The 18,823-nt window shown below is 53.4% G+C and overlaps 2 non-coding genes across 2 annotated transcripts; one reads left to right on the top strand and one right to left on the bottom strand.

Moving 5' to 3' along the window:
- The first annotated feature begins 9,261 nt into the window (after positions 1 to 9,261).
- TRNAL-CAA lies at positions 9,262 to 9,341 on the top strand. Its single transcript has one exon. It is a non-coding gene; the product is annotated as a tRNA-Leu (tRNA).
- A 6,925-nt stretch (positions 9,342 to 16,266) lies between these two features.
- TRNAI-UAU lies at positions 16,267 to 16,360 on the bottom strand. Its single transcript has 2 exons — positions 16,323 to 16,360; positions 16,267 to 16,302 (listed from the first exon to the last, which is right to left on the bottom strand). It is a non-coding gene; the product is annotated as a tRNA-Ile (tRNA).
- Between the last annotated feature and the right edge of the window lie 2,463 nt (positions 16,361 to 18,823).

The following is an 18,823-nucleotide window of genomic DNA, read 5'->3' as shown; positions in this document are numbered from 1 at the left end:
GGCTGGGATCTCTAGGGAGGGAAGTACAGAAAAAAACAGTCTCCCCTATGGAACCCAGGAGTCCTGGCTCCCAGTCCCCCTGCTCTAGACCCCCTCCACTCCCTGGGCCAGGGATAGAACCCAGGGGTCCTGGTGCCCAGCCCCCTCCCTGCTCTGACCACTCGACCCCACTCCCCTCCCAGGTGCAGGGGTCACTGGGTCTGTGTCCCAGCTCTGCTAAGGGCCTTGACTGATTTTCCCAAAGTGCTTCCTTCTGAATCCAGCACATCTGCTCCCCCCCCCGCCCGTCCGGTCACTGCCCACCCCCGTGTGGGGGCACCAGCACTGTGCCGGGTCGTGATGGGAAATTGTCCAAGCTGGCCCAGGAGAGACGTGTGTGTCCCTGCTGCCCCCTGCTGGTGGGGCTGAGCCCCGCTCTGTGTGTGTGTGGGGGGGGGGGGTGGCTTTGCAGGATTTTGTATCCAGCAGCAAGTGACACACACACACACATTGACGCACAAAGGGACTCAGACAATCCCAAAAACACTCACACACAACACACCCAGAGAGGCATGCTAGCCCAACCCGCAAAGAGAGAAACGATCACACCCCCAGCCACACTCACAATCACACACACACCAGAATATTCACAACTGTGCTCAGAGACACAACCACACACAGTTCACTCCCACTGCTCCCAACACAAGGACTTCCTGCCCCACACAGCGTGTGCCAAGGCCTGTGGAACTCACTGCCACTGGACAGTTACCAAGGAGAATGGACCTGTCCAGGAGACCAATAGACATGGCCATGGCGACAGAGGGGGCTGGGCTCCCAGGGTCTGACCCGGGCTGAGACTGGTTCTGACCTAGAGGGGTCTATCCAGCAGGGGGCAGCATGACCCACACACAAACCCACCAGAAGCGCCTTTCTTAGCGGGTCTCCCAGGCCATCCCCCACCCTGCCCCGGGTTGGGTAACAAAGGGGCAGTATGGGACTCTGGGCTGTGTCACAACCGGCCCCAGCCCCTCGCTCCCACACGCTGGTGAGTTGGGTAACTGCCGAGGGATTGCACAAGAGAGTCAGAGCCAGGGAGAGAACCCAGGAGTCCTGGCTCTCCCCCTGACACACTCTAACCACTGGACCTCACTCCCCTCCCAGGGCTGGAGATAGAACCCAGGAATCCTGACCACCAAACCACCCCCCCACTCTGACCACCAGACCCCACACTCCCCTTTTAGATTTTAGTCCCGCTGCCTCTTCTATCCACCCACCCCACCTGTCCATCCCTTTGCTGCAGGTTTCTGGGGAGTCACCCCTGCTCTGCGCTCCCCCAGTGCAGCCCAAGGCTTTTCCTCCCCCCAGCCACATATCCTCTCCCCCCTCGTGCTGGATTGTCTGGCACAGGCTCCTTCAAGGGTTTGCATTTCTTGGTAGTTTTTAACCCCATCACCACTTCCTGCCCAGCTCCCTCCTGCTGTGGAAGATGGTTTGGGGGGGATGGGAAGAACCCAGGAGTCCTGGCTCCCAGTCTCACCTGTGCTAACATATGAGACTCCACTCTAACCCCAGCGCTGGGACTGGAACCCAGGAGTCCTGACACCCATCTTCCATTCCTCTAACCACTAGACCCCACTCCCGCCCTTTTGGGGAGCCAGGGCTCCTGGGTTCTGTCCCCAACTCTGGGAGCAGAGTGGGGTCTAGTGGTTAGAGCAGGAGGAGCCAGGACTCCTGGGTTTTATTCTCAGTGCTGCTGTGTGATACTGGGCCTCTGTTTCTCCTCCCACTTTTTGGGTGTGGAGCCTGTAAACTCTCTGGGGCATGGCCTGTCTCTCGCTGTGTCTGGGCAGCGCCTGGCCCAACGGGGGCCTTGATTCTGCGCCGGTCTCTGAAGGTGCTGCTGTTGTACAGATAAATAGTCGTGATACTAAAAGATGTGGCAGTGCGTGAGTGCACCACCATTACCGTGCAAGGGCTAAATGTGATTCTTATCCCTGTGACCTCCCGTGCACCCTTCCCCCTCCCCGATTCTGCACCCTGAGCCCCTTGTGCCGCTGCCCTTGTCAACGGCAGCGCAGGAAGCCACCCAGCCCTAGCCCTAAAACAAGAAGATGAGAGAAAAAAAATAAAGCTCACACCAACAGGAAACCAGCCCCAGCAGTTTGTGCCTTCACGTCCCAAAATATCACACACACACACACACACACACACACACACAGCCCTGCTCAAACAGCCCCCTTTGCCAATGCACCACCTCACCTCGTCCAGGGAGGTCTAGGCGGGAAGCTCCGTGTGGGAGCGGTGATGGCCGGCACCATCAAGGTAGGTTCTGGAGATGGTCCTCCAGGTACGGGCGTCTCGGCTCCAACTGGCACTGGGCTCACGCTGGGCTGCGTTCAGTTCCTCTCTCTGGTGTGCGCCCCGGCTCCACAAACGCCCCCGCCCCCTGCTCTTTCCTTCTGGTACAAAAAATATCCTCTTCCTTCGCCCCAGAGAGAGACACCCACGGTGCTGCTCAGCACACGCCTACCCCCCACCTTCCCCATTCCCAGGAGGGTGCGGGAAGGGGTCAGGATTGGGAGAGCCCATGTCCCGAGGGGAGGGTATGGGGGGCTTGTCCCCTGCTCAGAGCATGGGGGTGCCAATAGGCACCTATGGATGGTCCCCCCAAGCAGGGCCAGGACTGAAATGGGAGGCCTGTGCCCCCAACATGGAGAATCTGGGGTGCAACCTTACTTAACGGGTCAGTCTGTCCTTTCTCTGACTCTCCCACTCCAGCTTCAACTAGCGCTTGTGGTTCATTCGTTCTTTTTCATTCCTTTCCTTCTCTAGCTTGTATGTTCTTGCTTTCTTTTTTCCCCTCTGCCTTTCACGCTCTTCCTTTCTTTCCTTCTTTTTCTAATATTTTTTCTCTCCCTTTATTTCTTTCTCTGCCTTTCACGTTCTTTTCGCTTGCTCTGTCACAAGTTATTTTGTTCACTTGCTCTTTTTCCTCGCTCCTTCCGAGCCAAGCGGGTTCTCCTCGCACACAGATTTTGACAGGTTTTCCTCCTGATCAGCAAGTGGATTAAGCACGTCTTCAGTAGGGGTTTGCCATGCCAGGGAGCAGGCTGACCGAGTGTCTTTGTGGCCGTCTGCTGGCCACACATAGGCATGGTCCTCTCCTCCTCTGGCCCTGCCCTCGGTTGCTCTGTAGCTTTTAAGCCTTCCCTTGGAGCTGTCAGCACCAGCTGCCTCTGCTCTAGGTGCCCAGAGGAGGAGAGGTGCTGGGCTCCAGCCTGGGACTCTGCCTCCCTCCTGCCTAGCCCTGACTATGAAGCCTGGCCCTGGCCCTCCTTCCTTCAAGTGCCAGGTGGACAAGAGGTAACGTGGCTGCAAGCAAAATGGCCAAACTTGTGGGCTGTCGGATTGTTTTGCATAAGAGTGTGGGAAACTGACATGCAAGTCTCAAGGATGAGACTCGTTCTTATCTGCTGGGAGGCAATAACAGGATAATAAATTAAAGGGTTGGCCAGGATGTTAAATAGCCAATGAAGTTATAGCTGTGCTTGTCTGTACCTTATTAACCAATTAGCAATTGCTTGATTGCCTGCATTAATTGTATAAATGAAATATGCTGGAGAGAAATAAATGACTTAGCTGCCAATCATACTGACTGAAGAGCTTTGTTCATGCCCGCTTGAGAGGCACCGAGACGCAACAAATGGTGACCCCGACGTGATTCGTATTGAATCATGATAGTGTCGGGAGCCTGAGCCCAGAGGCGAACGGCCAGGAGCCTGAGCCCAGAGGCGGGGAGTGCCTATCCGACGTGATTCGTATCGAATGCTGAAAGTGTCGGTGGCCTAGTCTCGGTGGCCTGTTCCAGGCGGAAGAGCCGCGGCGGGGAGTGCTGGAGAAGGGCCGGCCCCCGGGCGTCCAAAGGAGAGGCGCATCTGAGCTCAGAGGTGAGCGGCTAATATGGGAACCGCTGCATCAGCGGAAGAAAAGATAACACAGAAGCCTTTATTGCACATTATGAAGCGGCAGGGAGAAAGGCTCCCCTCTGATATGTTATCCCGCCCGCTGCGGTGGGGACACAGAAGGGGACTTTTCGTTAAACCAAATACAGTCTTTGATAAAACTGTTTGGGAGCGGCTACGCTCCGAGCTTTGGGAGTCGGTGACTCAGGGCGATAAGGAAGCTTTCTTCCTGAGTCAAGTATGGAGTAAAACAAGGAAGAAAATACAGAAGCCTTTATTGCACATTATGAACCGACAGGGGGAAAGAATTTCCCCTGCTGCACTGATTTACTCATTAAGAAGAGAGGGGGAGTTGGGGAGGCTCCTCCTGACCGGCCTTCGGGCACAGGACGAGGAGGTGCTCCGCTGGAAGCGAGCCCTGGACGGGAAAACTTTGGAGTGCATGGTGCAGGCAGAGGCTTATGAGCAGGCAAAGGCTCGTGAGGAGGTGCTCCGCTGGAAGCGAGCCCTGGACGGGAAAACTTTGGAGTGCACGGCGCAGGCAGAGGCTCATGCCGTGGCCCCGGAGGTCGCTCGGACCTACAAGCAAGTAAGTTGTTTTGGCAGCAGCCCGGAGAAGGCGTCCCACGCTGGCTGGTTTGAGGCGGGGACAGTGCCGGGAAAACTGTTATGCTTCTCCGGTATGAGCAGCAACAGCTGGGTGTTCTGACACAGGATTTACAGTTTAAAAGAAGCCAAGCAGGGAAAGAAAAGGAACAGGATGATTTAACCGAAGAAAAGCTCATTCTTTTCTCGCCCCAGTCAAGGACAGCTAAGACTTGGCGAACAGCCCAGACTAAAGAGAGCTTGACTGGGCCCAAAAAAGTTAATGAGAGCTGCAAAATCCTGCCAGGCACTAACGGAATGTGTTAGCTGTCTCCTTTCACAGGTATGGAAGAGCTGCCCAAAGATCCTAGCAGCCCTGCCATTTTTGCAACCAGGAGATTGATTGCCTGGATCCATGATTTTATTGCAAAAGACCCCTTCACATCAGGAGAATTTTCCTACTGATGATTGGCCTAATTATTTTTTAGTTTCATTGTGCTTTTAAATAGCAGGAAAAAAGGACAAGGTAACGTGCTGGCTAATTTTTCCCTTGTCCGCTGCGGCCCCCACGTCCTGATTATTTCCCCCGTAGAAGCTGAACCACGATGGTGGTGGAAAAGAAGAAAAAACATTTACGTTGTTGATATTGCCAAAGTCCAGAAATTCCTGACTAAAAAGATATTGAGAACTGACCCTGGTGAAGAAACAAAGAATTGTGCACTGGCAGGAAGAAATTTGGGACTCCTGCTGAGAAATGTGATGTTAATTGGATTTTGGGATTTATTCTACAGGCTGCGCCCTGTGTTTTGGATAAAATTTTTAGCATATATTGCCCTCCCTAATTGGATTGTAATGATATTACCCCCCCCCATTACTAACCCCAGTTTTTTAGAGTTTGATTGTCTTTTGTTTTTAAAGTTTGAGAAAACTCAGCCAAAGGGTTTGTTGAGTATTCTCAAGGGGGGAGTTGTGTGTTATTTAGGCATAAATTTAGGTAATTTGGGAGAATGGCTTTAAATTTATGTGACCCTAAGAATTTTTATGTAAAGTGCCTTTGTTAGTCTATTTAGATTTTTTGTTAATTTTGTGTTATGTGCTGATTATTGGCCGTTGTAGACTGCTTGATATTAGATGTGGCCTATATTATAATAGACAGCGTATTTGGAAAGGAAAACAGGATCGGGCCCAGGCGGCGGGCAACAGACAACAAGCTTGGAAAACTGGTTGATAATCTTGAGGGTGTAGTTGATAGAAAAGGTAATTAACTACAAGCGAGTAATGTTAGGCAGAGTAAAAAGTTAACTCTGTGGTTGCTAAAGGGAATAATAGCTGAATTTTGTAAAATGCTAAAAGAAAAGTTTTTGGTGTTTTGAAATTTTTGTAAATACATGTAGGCAAAGAAATTAGTTTGTAATTGTTTGGCCATAAATAATTTTGTTGCATTAATTGAAGATTGTATATTGTGCTATGTAATTGTAATTGTATTAGGCTACGGGCATATAAGTGGTGATTTTTTTTAGTGTTTATAATTAGAAGCTAATAGTAAGAAATTTTTAAGCTGTGATTAGCTTTGAATTTTAGGAGTAAGCTAGGAAGCAATTGTATTAATGTAAATGATTTACCTGATGAAGTAATTTCCCTGTTTTGCCTGCTAGTTATATAGTGTTTTGGTATATTTTAAATGATGATTAATTGCCCAGTAGGGGTAGTTTTGTTTTGTTTTTTAGATATTGAAGAAAATTGGTGTTAGCTGTGTAGCATTTAATGTACCATGTAATTATTTATAGAGTTTAAATTTATGTTTTATGTTTTATGTTTGTTTGTGATATGTGTTTCTGGCCAGAAAGAATTGTGATGTTGTTAAAATGTGTATGTGGTTTATGTTGTGTTTTTCCTGCTAGGACCCCCCCCCCCTCAGTGTCAGTTTGATCACCTGACACATGAGGGATGGATTGGTAATAGAAATTTGTCATGATTTGGTGTGCAATAGAGATTGGGGGAACCCTGCAGAATTTACACCATTTATGTGTTTAATTTTTGTGTATTTATGTTTGTTTTGTTTGATGATGTTGGTGTTGTATGTTATGAATTGCATGGTTATGGATAAGCCTTATAGATTGAGGAAGCATTATTTGGCTTTTAGTTTTGTTTTGCTTAATTGGTTATTGTTAATTTTTTATGTGTTTTTGGAATAGAGGGGAGAATTTCCCTATGCTGCCTTGGTGGAAAATTACAGCTGCGTGATTACGAGAACAGAGGGATGAGATAATGTTGTTATGAGAAAGTAGGGAACTGCCAGAGCGAGGCAAAGGCCAGGTGGCCTAACTGGATCAGATACGGTGCATGGGAAATGGGAAGACAGTAAGCCAGGTGGATTCCGGCGAAGTGGGTCCGGCCTTGGCTGATTTTGGCACAGAGTGCCATAAATACAATGGCCTTCTGCTTGCTGCCCCATGTTGCTGCAGTGGAAGCCCTTATTGGAAACCTGCTTTGTGGGTGTTTGCATATTGGCAGAACCCTCCTGGCCCCTTGGGCCACTTGCGTTACCTGGAGGAGGGATGTATAGGTAAAATTAGGGCATTGCGGAAGATATTGTTACGGTTTAGTTAGGCAGCTGGTGTTTAGATTTGCTTTTAGTTTTGCTGTGTAATAGATTGTAGTAATGTGATGCTATAAGTTGAAAATGTTTTGCTGTGCCTTCCTTTTTTTTTATTATGAGAAAAGGGGGGAAGTGTCGGATTGTTTTGCATAAGAGTGTGGGAAACTGACATGCAAGTCTCAAGGATGAGACTCGTTCTTATCTGCTGGGAGGCAATAACAGGATAATAAATTAAAGGGTTGGCCAGGATGTTAAATAGCCAATGAAGTTATAGCTGTGCTTGTCTGTACCTTATTAACCAATTAGCAATTGCTTGATTGCCTGCATTAATTGTATAAATGAAATATGCTGGAGAGAAATAAATGACTTAGCTGCCAATCATACTGACTGAAGAGCTTTGTTCATGCCCGCTTGAGAGGCACCGAGACGCAACAGTGGGCCTCATGTGAAGCAGCAAGAATCCCAACCACAGGAATCAGGGTCACAAGTTCTAGAGCCCCAACCAATTTTGGCCATTCACCACCCAAGACCTAGCTCCAGTGGGCAAGTCACACAGCAGGAGGGGAAAGATTGGCTCTTAGACAGCTGGAGACAAGGAAGTTGAGCACTGGGAGCTTTACCACAAGCCAACACAAGGTCCCACTGAGATTTGAACTCAGATTGCAAGATTCAGAGTCCTGAGTGCTGCCTGTTACACCATGGGACCAGCTTGTGCTGCTTTCTCTGCACATTGGTGACCCTCACTGGACTGGCTCATGTAAGGGACTGTTGGCCCCTTACTAAAACTTAGTGGGGTTTTTGGTTGGCTAGTTCCCAGTCCCAATAGAAGGGGGAAGGGCCAATGGGAAATCAGGACCCTGAGACTGACAGTCCCCTGGGCAATGGGGAGAGGCCAAAGCTCCAAGTTAGCTGCACTGACAGGCCAGGCAGTGTAATGAGGGAGTCACCAGGCCAGGGGGTCCCATCCTCCGTGGGAGCTGGCCCTGCCTGGGCCAGAGTGGGGCAGAGCTAAGGAGAGAGCAGGAGCCCGAGAAGAGCCGGGGAGCAGAGCTGCGCAGGTGTAGTGCCAGAAACTGCTCCCTGTAGGACTTTGCTACCTGCAGCAGTTACTGAGACCTGAGGTTGTTCTTATTTGCTGACTTGTCCTAATTGGCTAACACTTGACAGTGGTTTCTCTAGCAAAGGCCAGTCCCTGCCCCCTTGGTCCAGACATCCTCATTCACATCAGGCTGGGGTGACCAGATGTCAAAGATGAAATATCGGGACGCGGGGGCAGAGCAAAAAAAAAAAAAGCCGGAGGCTCCCGCCTCCCCCGCCAGGCGGCAGTGGCACAGCCCCGTCTCCACCCAAGTCTCAGCTCCGACCCCTGATACACCCCCAGCTCCCCTGTCCCCTCGCTCCTGGGCCCAGCCTGGGCTCCGAGCTCTGCAGCCGAGCCGCACTCCAGGTCCCTCCTGCAGCTCCCGGGCAAGGGGCGAACCAGGCAGCCGGGCCCGGGCCCTCCTGGCAGAAGCGTGTCTGCCCCACGTGTGTCTCTGCCCCCCACCCACATGGGTCCTGCCCACTCCCCACTGCCCCCAGCCCCACTGCGCTGCCCCGCAGGCTCCAGGGCTGGAGCAGCCTCCATGCTGTGCTCCTGGCCATGGCCCGTGTGCAAACCTGGGAGGGAGGAGGATGCCGCCTGCTTGGGGAAGAGGCAGGGCCAGGGCGGGGATTTGGGGAGGGATCCAATGGGGGAAGGAGGGGGCGGAGTTGGGGGGGCGAGTGTCCCTCCGGGCTCTGCCTGTGTGCCGGAGCAGAGAGCAAAATTGTTTGTTTGTCCAGTGTCCTGACCAAACATCAGTCGGGACGTGGGACAAACAAGCAAATATCGGGACAGTCCCGTTAAAATTGGGAAGTCTGGTCACCCTACATCAGGCTTCAAGTTGAGAATCATTTCCCCTTCCCGCTCTGTGGGAGGGGAGACTGTTAAACGCGCTCTCTGTGCGACTGCACATGGCTAAGCAAAGAGAACGAACCCAAATCCCCCCTGTGCTTTGGGAGCCAGGTTTGCGGTGGGAATTCTGTAGTTCAGATGACTTCATGCCTGGACATTGGGATTCTTTACCAGTTTCTCTGGCATTGGGGCAGTTTTGTGCTGATGGCTGAGTGGTTAAGGCGTTGGAGTCAAACTCCAATAGGGTTCCCCTGCGCAGGTTCAAATCCTGCTCACAGCGAGGCCTGTGTTTTAGCCAGTCTCTCACCCGGGCAATACCTCTGTACAACCCCCTGAGACACTCTCAATTCTCTCCCCACCCCAAGTAAATTCTGTTCTGCTCCTTTCACAGAGATCCCTGGGACACCCCCTCACACTGTGTCCCTGAGGTGTCAGGCAAACTCTCAGCACCTGAAGCCTCTGCCACTCACCTGGTGCCCCATAGATCAGCCATAGCCCTGGTTCTGCTCCCCCCGCACCCTGATCCTCATCCCCAGCCAGAGCCCTCATCCCCCCACACCCTGATCCTCAGCCCCAGCCAGAGCCCTCATCCCCCTGCACCCTAATCCTCAGCCCCAGCCCTGAGCCCTCATCCCCCCGCACCCTGATCCTCAGCCCCAGCCAGAGCCCTCATCCCCCTGCACCCTAATCCTCAGCCCCAGCCCTGAGCCCTCATCCCCCCGCACCCTGATCCTCAGCCCCAGACAGAGCCCTCGTCCCCCCACACCCTAATCCTCAGCCACAGCCCTGAGCGCCCCCCCATCATGAACCCCTCAGCCCCACAGCCCTCACCCCACACCCCAACCCTCTTCCCTGAGCCCTCCTGCATCATGAACCCCTCATCCTCAGCCCCACAGCCCTCACCCCTGCACTCCCTCCTATCCCCAAACTCCTCCCAGAGCATGCACCCTTCCCAGAGCATGCACCCTCCCCTTCCTACACCCCCACCCCAGCCCAGAACCTGCACCCAAACTCCGTCCCAAAGCCTGCACCCTTCACCCTCCTGCACACTCACCCCTGCCCCAGCCCAGAGCCTGCACCCAAACTCCATCCCAAAGCCTGCACCCTGCACCCCTCCTGCACCCTAATCCCCAGCCCAGGATCTGCACCTAGACCTCCCTCCCCACCAGAGCCTTAGGCAGGTGGGGGCGGAGTTTGGGGGGGCGGAGTTGGGGGGCAGGTTCTGGGCACCACCAAAATTTCTACAAACTTGCCACCCATGAATGTGTTAGTGAATGTGTAAATGGATTGTTGTTTGTGCAAGTCCCATATGGTCTAGTGGCCAGGATTATTGGTGTTTTCATGCAGGCAGCCTGGATTCAATTCCCAGTGTGGGAACAGTCCAGAGCTTTTGCTCAGAGGAGGCAGGAAATGAAAAGAATGGGAAGGGAACTGGCCAGCAGGGAGTTGGACAGTGTTGGGAGGATCCCAGAAGTGGGGGTGGAGGGCAGAGGTCTGAGGGGAGATCAGGGAAGAATCCCAGCTGTGTGGGAAGTTGACACTCTGGAGAGCACAGGCCTGGCATGGGGAGTGGGAGGAGTGACTCTGTCCTTCTAAACTCACCACCGGCAGACTCAGCAGGACTGGAAGAATTACGTATTTGTTGGTAAATGTCAATTTCTGTGGAAACACACGACCCAATGGCAAAATATTTCCATCGATAATAATCAAAACTGACAGATGGGCAAAGTAAGAAACATGCTGCTTGAGAACGTGTCCTGTTCTAATCCTATAGGGGTCCCTTCTGCCTTAGGCACCACCATGTGGGTGTTTCATTTCCCTCCCCATTTTCACACAGAAACACAATTTCCTTTGCATGGATCCACGAACAGCAAAGCCTCCCTGTGTCTCTTGTCTGAGCCAGGGCATTCGATTCCATTGAAACCTTCTCTCCTGCAATGGCAATGGTCAGACAGAGGGGACGAGTCCACCTTCACCCCCCGGCCCCCGGCAGTCAGATATTTTCTCTCCTCTTCATGCTGCTGTTGTTATTCCATGAGTCATCAAGGATGGAATAAAAAGCTGAGGTTACTCCAGGGTGAGGAAAGAAAGGAGCCACCAACTCCCTGAAAAATCTCAGTGCCCAGAAAAAACCTGCCCTGCTATTGGACTCACAGAGGTGCTGGTGATACGACGGGAAAAGGGACTGTCTGAATTGTCAAGGCAGGGAATGAACAATCTACAGCAGCATCATTAACCACAAACACACTCTAGCCATGCTCCAGCCAGTAGGGAAATGGGCAGGAATTCTTGCTGTTCAGCCATGGCCACACGTACAGAGCTGCACAGCAGTGAGTGTGCTGGGGAAGCTGGTCTGAGCAATTGGAAATGACCCTTCAGTGAGAACAGAGCCATAGTGTAGAAAGGCCCCTGTGTTAAGCGGTGGTGGCTGAGGGTTTAGGGAGCTGGGCTGACACCATAGGGGTTTTTCTGTGGAGGTTTGATTCTTGCCAGCTAGGCAAGGCTGATGTGTGGTTTCTTCATGGCTGTACTTTCAGTGATGCAGGTTTCTCTATCCCATTGTTCCATAATTATAATCAGCCAATCAGAACCTCTCCATAGACCCCTTACACGACAACCTTTCTACCATATTGGCTGCAAATATAGAACAGTGGTCGCAACGGTGATCTATACAGTTACAGATTATGTCAATAACGTCACAGGAGGTGACACAGCATCAGTGAGACTGATGCTGGAATACTGCCTCCAGTTCTGGTGTCCTCATTTGAAAAAGATGTTGTGAAACTGGAGCTGGGGCAGCAAAGAGCCACCAAATGTTCTGAGGGCTGGAGAAAAATGCCTTCTAGTGAGCTATTGAAAGAGCTCAACCTGTTTAGCTTATCAAAAGAAGATTGGCAGGTGACTTCAATGAAGTGTTGAAGTGCCTTAATGGAGAGAAAAGATTGAGTATTAAAGGGCTCTTTAATCCAGCAGAGAAAGGCATAACAAGACCCAATGGCTGGAAGGTGAAAAGAGACAAATTCATATTACAACTAAGGCACAAATATTCAACAGCGAGGATGATTCACCACAGGAACAAGCTACCAAGGAAAGTGGTGGATTCTCCATCTCCTGATGTCATTTAATGAAGACTAGATGCCTTTCTGGAATGTGTTTGCCCCAAAAGTAGCTCTTGTGTCATACAGAGACCTGTGATATGCAGGGGGGCAGAATAGATGCTCTAATGGTCTCTTCTGGCCATAAAGGCGACTAATTTCTGAAATATTGAGTGTAGCATTGGGAGCAGCGTCTGATGTTTTCCTCTCTAACCGGCTTGCTTCCTAGAACGAACGCTCCTTGAGTGGGGTGATCCACAGGGAGTAGCTCAAACCTCCAAAGTGCCTGGCCAGGGGCAGGACATTAGCACAGCAAGGGAGGGGTGTGGCAGTGACATCACAAAGGCTTTTTGCAGGACCTCAGACTATTGGTCAAAGGTGGTGGGGAGGTGGTGACCTCACAGAGAGATGCTGACATCAGCCAGGCAGGACAGGGGCGAGGGGTCAGGGAAACCTCAGAGACCCCTGTGGCTTTGCTTCAGCAAGTCTCCTTCTCCAGGTCTCTCTTTGAGGACTGAGAGAGTATTCGGGTTCACGGACGTGAGCACCAGGAGGAACCTCTTTAGAGTTTTCTCCTTCCCTTTTCCTGATTTTACTAGAAAACAGCCATCCCTGTTTAGAAGGTAAGAGCCTCCTCGAGGTTTGAAACCTGTTCAGTCTGATCCATCTGGTGACCGTTGAATTCTAGGCATGGAAACCACGAGCTTAAGGAGGCAGAATTTTATTCTGCACCTGGGATTTTGTCCCTTAGAATCAGTGGGGACATTAGGGTTTGTCCTTTTTGTTTCACCTTTTCCTCCATCCATCCCTCGCCTCCTTTCTCTTTGTCTCTTGCTTCTTTTGTCCTTTCACCTGTTCCCCTCCAACACCAGGAGCGAGGGGTGTGTGTGTGTGTGTGTGTGTGTTGCGGGGGAGCAGTGTGGTTTTTCCCCATGTAGCCAGCACCAGACCTGGCACCACCCCCAGCTCTGCACCCTTCCTGCCACTGCGACCCCATCTCACCTCCTGACCCTGGCTGGGTGCCCCTGGCCCCTCGTAGCAGGGGGCTGTGCAGGAGGGTCTCCTTGCAACCATGAGTGGGTGTCTGGTGGGTGCTGTCACCTCCGCCAGAGACCCCCAAGAAATTCACTAGCTTCCTCCGCATGCGGGGAGGGGCTCCTACTTTCTGTCTTGGGGGGGGGAGGAGATTCCGTGATGTCAGAGCCCATGGGGGGAGGGGTTCAAATCACGAGTCTGGAGTGGCAGGGCGACCCCCCCCAGTCAGATTCTGCTAGGGGGCTGGGCTGGGATCTGTAGGGAGGGAGACACAGGAAAAAGCAGCCACTACTATGGAACCCAGGAGTCCTGGCTCCCAGTCCCCTTGCTCTCACCTCTAGACCCACCTCTGCTCCCAGAGCCAGGGATAGAACCCAGAGGTCCTGGTGCCCAGCCCCCCTCCCTGCTCTGACCACTAGACCCCAGTCCCCTTTTAGGCTCGCTGCCTCTTCTATCCACTCAGCCCACCTGTCCATCCCTTTGCTGCAGGTTTCTGGGGTGTCACCCCTGCTCTGCGCTCCCCCAGTGCAGCCCAAGGCCTTTCCTCCCCCCAACCACACATCCTCACCCCCCTCGTGCTGGATCGTCTGCTTGGCCCCCCACCGCCTCTCGGGGTGTGCTGTGCTGTGTGGCTGGGGATTGTGCAATGGCCCAACACCAGGCAACGCAGAACGTAAACCACAGGCCCTGCCCTGCCCCACTCCACCGGAGCTGCCTTCCAGGTGCATCGGAGCCCAGTGCCCTGAACCTGTGACCTCCTGCCCCACAAGGGGTGAGCTGCAGTCCCCACCATGCTCTGCAGAGGGGAGAAGGGTCAAGCCAACCAGCCCATTTAGGATGGGGGAATCAACACCCTTTTTTCTGCACAGCCACTGACCATCAGCAGGATTCCTCCTTCTCCTCCCTTCTGTGCCTCGTGTGACTAAATCTCCCCACCTAGACAGCCGGTCCATCTGCTGCACCCCAATCCCCCATGCCTGAGCCTCCCTGCCAAAGCCCTGCACCTGGCTCCATAGAATTAAGTCTCACACCCCGCTGGGAACTCGACTTCTTGTGCCCAGACAGTCTCAACCCCCTTCAGTAGATGACCTGAGTCTGAGAAACACAGTGTCCATCTTCTCTAAAGAAGTACTTGGAGAGGTTTTTTTTTAATTATGTGATCATGTGGCCTAACGGATAAGGCGTCTGACTTCGGATCAGGCGATTGAGGGTGCGAGTCCCTTCGTGGTTGTGCTTGTCCAGTTTTACCTTTGGGCTGAACGTCCTGCTCCCTTCAGGGCTGGAACCTCTTCTTGGCCGCTCAGGCCAATGCTCTGGCTTCAGCTAGAGCCCCGGGAAGGAGTTGGGGGTTGGGCGTCACAAAGGCTGGGGCATGAGCCCCAGGTGCTTCCAGTCTCGCCTTTGCCATTCCTGACTTGCCAAAGAAAATGGGCAGCTGCCCAGGCTAGAGTGTGGAGCAGTTTCCCTCTTCCAAGTGTGCGCCTGTCCCTGTGCTGGAGGGGGGTTGCTACATAGCACCTTGGGAGCCTGGGTGTTTCTCTGCTTCTCGCCAGCTGGGGAAAAGCCTCTTGGGGTAAAATCTCCTGCCCCACTGCCAAAGTGAGCACCTGGAGTGGGAACGGTAAGAGGCCCCACCAGGGGGGCTGGCCCTGCTTTCCTACCATCTTCTGATGTTGGCCATAGAGCATCAGCAGCCGCCCCCGCATGCTGGTCTGTGGGTGGCCTTCAGTGGGTGTTTGGCATGGCGGGGAGCAGGCTGGCTGGGGGTCTTTGTCGCTGTCTGCTGGCCACGCATAGGCATGGTCCTCCCCTCCTCTGAACAGCCAGAGTTAGTCTGTGCTTAGAAAGCAGAGACACAGGAGACTCAAGACAAGAGGGTGAGAAAGATTGAGAAAGGACCTATGCAGACAGCCCACACCACAGGGACACTGCCTGGTTAAGGGATGTGGAGGCACCAAATTGCCCCAAATTTCCCAGTGCCCCACGCAGCTGGGTACTCCAGCGGCGAACTCGATCCCCCGGCTGGCTGAGCCAGCCAGGAAAGCTGCCCCTGCCCCTGCTCCACCTCTTCCCACAGCCCCCACCCTGGTCTGCCCCCACCCCCTCTTCCCCCCCCCGCTCCACTCCATCCACCCCCCACTCCGCTCCTTCCCCTGAGCTACATCCCGGTGGACGGCAGGAGGGATCAGGCGCACCCGGCACTCACCGAGCGGTGGGAAATGGAACGACCTGGCCCCAGCCTGCTCTGCTCCACCAGCTCCCAGCCACACCACTGGTGAGTGCTGGGGGGTGTTTTTCCCCCACCCCCCATGTTCCAAGGCTGGGAGCAGAGTGCAGGAGGCTGGGGCCGGATCACTCCACTTCCCGCCACCCCATGATGTGGGGTCAGGCCTGCCCTGCAATTACCGGGCGGCGGGAAGTGGAGTGACCTGGCCCCAGCCCGCTCCACTCTGCCAGCTCGGGCTAGGGGACAGGGGTGCCGTGTAGGGCACCAAAATGTCTAGGGACAACCCTGAATAGATCATTTTTCCACAGGGACCGATGGCTGTTAGAATAGAGATATTCAGGCTGCCTGTACAGGCCTAGACTGTAAGAACTGCGGTGTCAGAGCTGGGAAGGGGGACACTGGGGAACAGACTCTGTCGGTCTATAGAGATAAGCCCGACTGGTGTGAAGGGCTTCGGAATCTGCTTGCTTGGAAACTAACCCCAGTAAACATCCCTTTGTCTGTGCTTCCGACTTCTGGTCTTTTGCTGCTTATTGACTGCATGACAAGAGCCAGGGAAGTGGGCGGGGGAAGGGAAAGCCCTCTAACAATGGCTCCTTGCTCCTCTCCCTCCAGGCTCAGGGGTCAAGGATGGGCAGGACTCCAGGCTCTGCTTGAGGGATCCTGGCACAGGGGCTGGGGTGGGGGCGGGAAGAAAGGATTGCAGGTTCTGACCTGTGCTCTGGAGAGCAGGTAATAGGTGAAGGGGGTGTTTTTGACTCTTCCCTTCCTCAGTGTCCCCTGGGCTGGAATTCTACCTTCCACAGGGCCAAATAAGGGGGTGAAGCCACTTGGCTAATGAAAACCAGTGCTCCAGGTGAGGCTTGAACTCACAACCTCAGCATAGCTCCTCTCAGTACTGCCCTATAAGTAAGGTGCGCTAACCAATTGCGCCACTGGAGCACCTGCTAGTTATCATTCTCTGAGACCCCTAGGTTGATACAGCCAAGGAGTGACCCCAAAACATTCTCAGTGGGGCTGAGAGCAGGTAGCAACAAGTGTTGTACTTGGTGAGGTGGATTCTTCTTAAGGATTCCAGGCCCCATTTGACCCTTTTGTTCTTCCCTGTGTAATAACAGAGCTGATTAAGATTCAATGGAGAGTCTTGCTGCAGACCAACAGAGCTGAAATCACTGATAACCAGCTCTAAGCATTAGTCCTGCTTTGGGACAGTGTCTCTCATGCAAGAAACTGCCCAGTCTGCGCTAGCAGTGAGGCTCCCTCACTAACAGCTGAAATCAGGGAGAGCTGTGTGAAGTGCAGGGCCCCAGGGGTGCCTGAACAGGGGGGAACAACACCCCAGGGCTTTTAAAAATGGGAGAGGGTGCAGAGCAGTGAGCAGGAGGCAGGGTCTTGTGCAGAAGAGGCAGCGTAGGAGCGGGACCTTCGGGAGAAGGGGTGGGGCAGGGGCGTGGTGTTGAATGGAAGGGATGGGGCTACTGTTTGGGCTCTGGTGGCCGCTCCTTTTAGGGAGCCTGTTCCGCTCCTGGTGGGACCACAAGATGTCCCAGAGGAGAGGGTGGCCAGCAGAGCGGTGACAGGGGAGCGGCAAGTGGCCGGCAATGTGGCCAGACAGCGGCGGGAGAAAGGGCTTTCCCCGGGAGGTGAGAGGTGAACTCTGGGTTTTCATTGACCCAGGGCAGCAGCTGTGGGTGAGGTGCAGTGAAGGGAGGGCACATCCACAGAGCTTCTGGGGTCTGGATTTAGGAGCCCGAGGCAAAAGGCCACTGCCCAGTGCGCGGGTGTTTTGCTCATAGTGTTGTGTTATGAATCCTGATTGTGGTATTTTCCCAAGTTAATACAAGGTGATTTTCCTCGTTTTTCTTACAGTTTCTTTTCTACACTCAGTGGTTGTGAATGGGGAAAGTATCGCCTCTTAGGATAGGTCTACACTTACCATGCGGGTCGACGCGGAGAGTTCGACTTCTCGGAGTTTGAACTATCGCGTCTAATCTAGACGCGATAGTTCGAACTCCCCACGTGCTCCGGTCGACTCCGGAACTCCACCACCGTGAACGGCGGTGGTGGAGTCAACCTTGGAGCCGCGGACTTCAATCCTGCGGCGTCTGGACGGGTGAGTAGTTTGAACTAGGGTACTTCAAATTCAGCTACGCTATTCACGTAGCTGAATTTGCGTACCCTAGTTCGACCCCGCTTCTTAGTGTAGACCAGGCCTTAGAGGCACCCAGTGGCCAGGGTTAGTTTCCCCAGGTTACTGGGTGGGGGCTTACGCAGACTGTGTGTTGTATTGTTGAAGAGGAGCCCCAAGCACCCAAACAGGGAATTGTAACTTCAACCTTCAGAGTAAGAGCCAGAGGTGCTGCCAGCTGAGCTAGCCAGGCTGCCTAAACGTATTAACCCCTTTCACCGCAAGAGCAAAGACCGGGTACTTCTGTGCTTCTCAGCAGCTGGGAAAAAAGCCTCTTGGGGGAAATATCTCCTGCCCCACTGACAAAAGGAGCCCTTGAGTGTGAACGGTCAGAGGCCCCACCTGCTTTCCAACCACCTTGTGATGCTGGCCGGCCGCAGAACGAATGCTGGTCTGTGGGTGGCCTTCAGTGGGGGTTCGGCATGGCAGGGAGCAGGCTGGCCGGGTGTCTCTGTGGCTGTCTGCTGGCCACGCATAGGCATGGTTCTCCCCTCCTCTTGCTCTGCCCTCGGTTGTTCTGTGGCTTTTAAGCTTCCCTTGGAGCTGTCAGCACCAGCCGCCTCTGCTCCAGGTGCCCAGAGGAGGAGAGGTGCTGGGCTCCAGCCTGGGACTCTTCCTCCCTCCTGCCTAGCCCTGACTATGAAGCCTGGCCCTGGCACTCCTTCCTTTAAATGCCATGTGGACAAGAGGAAGCGTGTGACAGCTGCAGGGACCAAAGTTGTGGGCATCAGGTGAAGCAGCGAGAAACAACCATATGGTGAACCCACAGGACTCTCTAGCCAGACTGTTAAGTTCTAGGACCCCAACCTATAGCCGCCAGCCCATTGAACCAGCCAGACCAAAGACGTATCTCCAGGGGGCATCAGTCACCCAGTGTGAGGGAAAAAAAACTCACTCTAGTTCACCCTGAGAGAAGGTAGCCAAACACATTGAGCTCCAGGGCTTTGCAGCAAAACAATGTACCTCCAGGAGGTCCCACTGAGATTTGAACTCAGATTCCAGGTCCTGAGTACTGCCCATTACACCATGGGACCTACTGCTATTTCATTTCCTAGACCCCTGTGACTCTCTGTGGCTTCCACTCTGCACTTATTGCTTCCCACCAGCCGCTTCCTCTAGCAGGACTCTCACTCCTCCTCCAGCGACTGTGGTCCTGCACTATCACATCCGTGGGTCCTGCCCTGAGTCCCTGCATCCCCCTGCTTTGTCTCCATTCC

Source organism: Mauremys reevesii, unplaced genomic scaffold, assembly GCF_016161935.1.
Source record: "Mauremys reevesii isolate NIE-2019 unplaced genomic scaffold, ASM1616193v1 Contig83, whole genome shotgun sequence".
Classification (NCBI taxonomy): domain Eukaryota; kingdom Metazoa; phylum Chordata; order Testudines; family Geoemydidae; genus Mauremys; species Mauremys reevesii.
This window is presented reverse-complemented; position numbering and strand designations above follow the sequence as displayed.